The sequence below is a fragment of the Mus musculus genome, chromosome 8 (assembly GCF_000001635.26).
Source record: "Mus musculus strain C57BL/6J chromosome 8, GRCm38.p6 C57BL/6J".
NCBI lineage: Eukaryota > Metazoa > Chordata > Mammalia > Rodentia > Muridae > Mus > Mus musculus.
In genome coordinates, this window is record NC_000074.6 from 36310657 (window position 1) to 36316656 (window position 6000).

The following is a 6000-nucleotide window of genomic DNA, read 5'->3' on the forward strand; positions in this document are numbered from 1 at the left end:
TTGGCGCATTGATTAATGCTTAATGCTAGGTCTGACTGTGGGCTCCTGTCACTTTGGCATTGGGAGATTGAGAGAGGTTGACCCCAAGAGCTCACTAACCTTCTGGCCTTATGAGATATGAGATTAGCAACCCTGAAGTTCAACAGGATTATCCTGTCTCAAGATGGAGAACTGTGGAGAAAGACATCCTTCTTCCTGCTCTGGCCTCCCAGGGCCCAGCTTGCTTATACCTGCATGCCTGTAGAGGTACATGCATGCAATACACACACACACACACACACACACACACACACACACACACACACACACACACGGAATAAAGCTCTGAATGTGTTCCCTAAAAGGCTGGGAAGCATGGAGAGAGGACAGAGAAAAGGAAGGGAGAAGGAAGGAAGGAAGGAAGGGAGGAAGGGAGGGAGGGAGGGAGGGAGGGAGGGAGGGAGGGAGAGAAGGGAGGGAGAGAGGAAGGAAGGAAGGAAGGAAGGAAGGAAGGAAGGAAGGAAGGAAGGAAGGAAGGAAGGAAGGAAGGAAGGAAGGAAGGAAGATGATGAAGAAGAGGAAGAGAAAAAGAAAGAGCAGGCAGTGACCCAGGCAATTGTTGACAGAAACACCAGCTGACATATGATTTTCTTCTGCAACAATGAAACCTGTTGACATTTCCCAGAGACAAGTGTCTGCAGGGGAACAGGAGCTTCTATGGCTGGAAATCCTGCACCCACAGTCTGGAAGCAGAAAGTGGAGAAAACTGGCTTTCTTCTTCTTATCCAGCCTAGAGCCCCAGCCCACTAAATGGTCCTATGCACATTTAGGATAGCTCTTCCCACCCCTGTGGGCATATCCTCAGTCCCATACTTCCTCCAAGCAGCCTTCCACTTCCTACAGTAGTCTACTTCCTGCCAATGGTCTATTCAAAATTCAATCGATGGATTAATAGTTATTAGGTCAAAGACATTATGATCCGGGTATCTCTGCATGTGATCTCACAGACACAGCCAGAGATGCTCTTTGCCAGTCCAGGTGGTCCTCAGCTGAGTCAAGAGTACAAGAAGAACCATCAACACAAAGGAGCTTAACAGTATCCCTGAATCCCTGGTAACCTGGTAACAGTGTAACAATGGCTTTGTGCGGAAAGAATTGGTTTTGAGAGAAATATGGGAAGGTTGGGTAATTGAATCTTGACATATCATCTGCTTTACTTTAACACAGCGGCTTTGATCCCACCCTCATTCTTCTCTGTTGGACAAGGATAAGACTTGTCAGCTGCGGTGGCTGAGTGATGTCAGAGCTATGTCAGCCCAGCCAGATCTCAGTGAGCGTTTCAGTGATGTGAAAAGTCCCCTTTGGCTTTTACAACAATTCCCTCTTTTCACTGAGTCCAAAGGACAGAAAGACCTCGGTAGGAGAGTTTGAAAATGTTAAATACTGATCATTTTATCCAAGTTTGCTCACCATCAAATGTCCAGATGCTACAGTTGTCTGTCCTCTTGGTGTCTTCAGTGTGACGTCGGGAAATTGCAGAACTGTGGTCCAAAGCCAGTGATTTGACCTCTAGGAGCATGGGTGGTATAATAGGAAGTTGCAAACCATTACCTATTTTACAAAACTTTTGTCCAAATGGTATTTTTTTTTTTTAGCTTGCACAGGATAACTCTAATGTTTTCTTTGGAAAGGAGTTTATTATGTCCGTTTAGTAATGCTGATTGTCTTGTGCCAGGTGGAACTCATGTTCTCTTTGGCAACCATACTTTTTTTTAAGTTATTTAAATTTAGATTGTATGTGTGTGATGTTTTATCGGCATGGACTTGAGAGTCTAGTGTCCGAAGAGGTCAGAAAAGGACATCAGATTTTTGGAACAGAAGTTACAGGTGAGTTGTCATATGGGTGCTGGGAATTGAACCCTGGTCTTTGGCAAGAAAAACCAGAGCTCTTAACTTCTGAGCTATCTCTCCAGACTATCTCAACATCTTAACATATATTAGTGTTAGCAGGGGTCAGAAGCAACCATTAGGTTCCCAGAAGGAGGAGTTACAAGCAATTGTGAGCTGCCTGACATGGACAATGGGATTTGAACTAGCATTCTCTGGAAAAACCACAAAAGCTTTTCCATATCTCTATATCCCATCCATTTGTAATAAATTACAAATAAAAAAAAATAATATAAAGTATGGGAATAGGGGGAGAATGACATTTTAAAAGGGATTCTTGATTGCTAAGACTTTACAGAAGGTTACAGGGTGAATCCTGATCATGCTGCACACTGGGAAAACCAAGGCAGTCTTCCAAAATACACTGTTTTACATCTACCAAAATTCATTACTTGACTTAATGCCTTTTAACTCTGACCTTCTAGAATTCCCCATGTAGAAATGCTTAATATGTAGTTGTCTGGCTGATTTCCTTAGCATTACAGAGTGTCCTGTGTCATTTTAGTGACTATATGGAGAGGGACTTTGTACTCAGAATAGAAGTAAGCCATGCCAAATGCTTCCAGCAGGTTTATACATTTAACAAACACCCCAGTCAGGCTACACTGCGCCTGTGATTAAAAAGCCAGGGCCTGGGAGGACAGCAGAACTCTCCTCAGAAGAATGTATCCTGAAAACCAGGATCTATTACATAGAGGATCATGTGCTGATTCAGAGTACCCCTCCTTTCGGAGGCGATAATCCAGCCAGGGTTTTCCATGTTCTCTGGTGTCTCTGTGAACACCAGAAATATCACCATATCTACCATACCTTTGTTCTGGGACTAGGCCAGGTCATTGGAACAAAGCATTTTTTGCCCTCTGGGAGAGATGCTCCGGAACCTGGCGTTTACTTTGGTTTTTTGTTTTGTTTTGTTTTGTTTTGTTTTGTTTTGTTTTGTTTTGTTTTGTTTTTCTGTTCAGAGGTTCTGTGGTAAGCCATTGTTTGCTGCTGCTTTTCCTAACAAACGCCTCAAACTCAGGTCATTCTTCTCTGGATGAGGGACTATCTCATACCATTTTCTGCTAGCCCAATAACTTTATAAGTGATTTGCTTTGACATAAGCTTTCTTATGAAGATTAGTGCATTGCTCATGACAATATTAAAACACTATCATGTGTGTAGCTGACCTATGAGACGATAACCATTTGTGAGGTCAAAACTGAAATAAAAAATACCATTTTGCCAGCACCCCAAAAGTTATGCAGGTCCATTTCTGGGTCACTCCTTATTGATCCCCACTCCAGAGGATAGCTAGGATCCTGACTTCAAACCCCCTAGGTTACTGCTGCCTCTTCTAAACTTCGTGAATTAGATAGAACATGCATGCTTTTTACATGCCTGTTTGTTGAGTTGGCCCGAGTAGTGATTTTGTTTCTATTACAAACTCATACTCATTGTATGAAAGTACAAGCGTTTGTTTTGTTTTACCACTGACGGACTTTGGGATGGTTTCTAACATTTGACCTAACGAAGTAATAAAGCTGTCACCTTTAATAAGTTGTAACAAAAATGGCTGCTCATATCTTTTAAGAGAGTGTGTGCATATTTCTATAAATGTATATCCCTAAGTGAAATCTCTGGGTCATGAACAGCATGTTTGTGCATGTGCAAGCTTCTACTGGTTCTTAAAAGACACTGTTAGCAGCCGGAGAGATGGCTCAATGGTTAACAGCATTTGCTGCTCTCGTAGAGGTACTGAGTTTGGTTCCTAGCACCCACGCTGGGTAGCTAGCAACCACCCATAACTTTAGCTTCATTGAATCGAACATCCTTTTCAGGCTTACACAGCACAGCTTGCATGTGTGCCCTCACATGGACACAAACACAGATACAGACGAACACACACACATATATACACACAGTTTGTGTATAAATAATGAAACAAGTCTTTAAAAAAAACCACTATCAGAGTTTTAGGACATTTACAATCTAGCTGCTAAGTATAGCTATTATTAATTACAAAAATGATTACAATAATGTTAAAATTAAATTGTTTTTAGAATTATAGTAACCCCCAAACATTTTGATTCCTAGTTATTTTGCCATTGTCTATGTTTTTGATATTGTTTGCAAACATTGTATCTCTGCATTGGGGATATCACTGAATCGTCTCCTCTCTCATGGACGTTCAGAAACATCATGGTATAGTAGTGACATTATTTAGGGTGATAGTATTTACACTATAAGGATTGGTAGACACAAAAAATTCTATGTCAATATATGTGGACAGTTGCTGAGACTTAAGAAAGAAACATGGGAAACATTAATAGCACGAATTAGATTCAGAATAGTATAATATCTTAGCCATTATGTTGTAAATAACAGATTAAGAAAGGATTTTTCAAATATTTGAAAACAATGAACTCACCAAATAATAACTCACAGAACTGAAAAGAGAATAAAGTTATAACATGAAATTTTTGTTTTCTTTCTCATCTTGTTAACGCAGGCAAGAATATTGGCATTCATATTGACATTTCACATGGAAAGGTGAACTATTTCTCAACCCACTGTTGATCAGAAAGCGCGACTGTGGCTCATGTAAGCAGAACGTGTCAGTTTTCCTAAGTCCTCATCAGTGTAAGAGAGCTTCATTTATTCTCGTCATATATTAATTCTTGTTGCAGATACTTTTTTCATTTCATTTTGATCATTGTTGTTGATGTACAGTGGCATCGCGTTGCTTTTTGTGTCCTTAGTGAATGATGTTGAGAGTCTCGCCAGATGCCGGTTAGCCTTAGAGATGCTCTTTAAAAGGAAGTCTCTGTCTTCAGTCATCTTCCCAGTGGGTCATGTGTGCTTTTCTACGTCACGGGAGCCCATCACATGACCACCATCAGGTAGTTGTAGTCGGGCTGGTGTCTCCTTCTTTTTCCCACTGATCTTTGTCAAGTGCTTATTTTTGTTTGACCTTTTTGATCGTAATGATGTCTTTTAGATCTCTGCTTCCATTTGAGCAGATTCGTCAATTTTCCTCTATGGCTTTATCTGACTATTTTTATTTTGTAGATACTTCCTGGTGCTGAGAAGGTGAGCCATTTTGAAGACACTCATCGTTAAGGATGTTGTCATATGTTATCATGAGCCTATATTGTCCTCCCAGAGTTATTCTTGTTCTTTCATAATTAGACTGATGGTGCATATAGAAGATTAAAATTTTTTCATACCATGTTATTTTTAAGGAGTGTTTGTCTTTTACCTTTTAAAGATACACATTGAAATAATTATGGAAGATTTGATATGTTTGGAAATTGCTCAAATTATTATGGCAACGACCAGAATTTTTTCTGTAAATAGATCAAGCATCTATGATGTTGCATTGAAAGCCAGGAAGTGAACGAAAGTACTAAGGAAACAAATATGGCCAGGGAGTGATTCAGGTTCAATTGAGAGAGATAGGCTATGAGAAAGGTCACTTACTTTTCTTCTTTCTATGTGTATAAACATTCTCCACAATAAAACTACAACAAAACAATTTTAAAAATCACTTTTCTATGTATTTGTCCAAAGACTATTTTACCTCATGGATTTACACACATCCAAAAAAGATGGTTATTAAAGAGGATGTACTTATTTAAAAGACTACCTTACCCTATTGCAATACAATAGTTTTATAATATGTGAAATATATACATATATATATATACATATATACATATATGTATATATATATATATACATACACATATATGTTTGTATTTATTTTATGGATTCTCTATTGTATTCCATTTATCAGTTTGTCTGTCAATGTACTGAAAATACAGTTCTCAAAATAAGTCTTGATATCTGCTTTTTATAAATCTCCCTTTATTCATCTGAAATAATAAAAGAGATAATTATTTTTGTTACTCTTGGTTCTCTGTGCTGCATTTTCATAAAAATTCAGAAACACTTATTTCTCAACTTGAGGGAAAGAGCACAGGGTGGACATGTCATGTCATGATCTGCTCATAGAATGCATAGGTGTGAGTGTGCATGTTCATGTGCGTGCATCCATGTATACACATGTGGGAGGGAACAGGCCTCCTCCAG

At 39.3% G+C, this 6000-nt stretch overlaps 1 long non-coding RNA gene across 3 annotated transcripts in view; it reads left to right on the plus strand.

Moving 5' to 3' along the window:
- Gm35712 overlaps window positions 1–5137 on the plus strand; it is a 67888-nt gene extending 62751 nt beyond the window's left edge. The window contains exons 2-4 of one of the 3 annotated variants that reach the window (XR_870368.3): window positions 4418–4548; window positions 4668–4808; window positions 4978–5137. This is a non-coding gene — a long non-coding RNA (predicted gene, 35712). Of the gene's footprint in view, window positions 1–4417; window positions 4549–4667 lie in introns of all 3 variants that reach the window. The other 2 variants (XR_378902.4, XR_378903.4) reach the window with 2 other exon arrangements.
- Window positions 5138–6000: the final 863 nt, after the last annotated feature.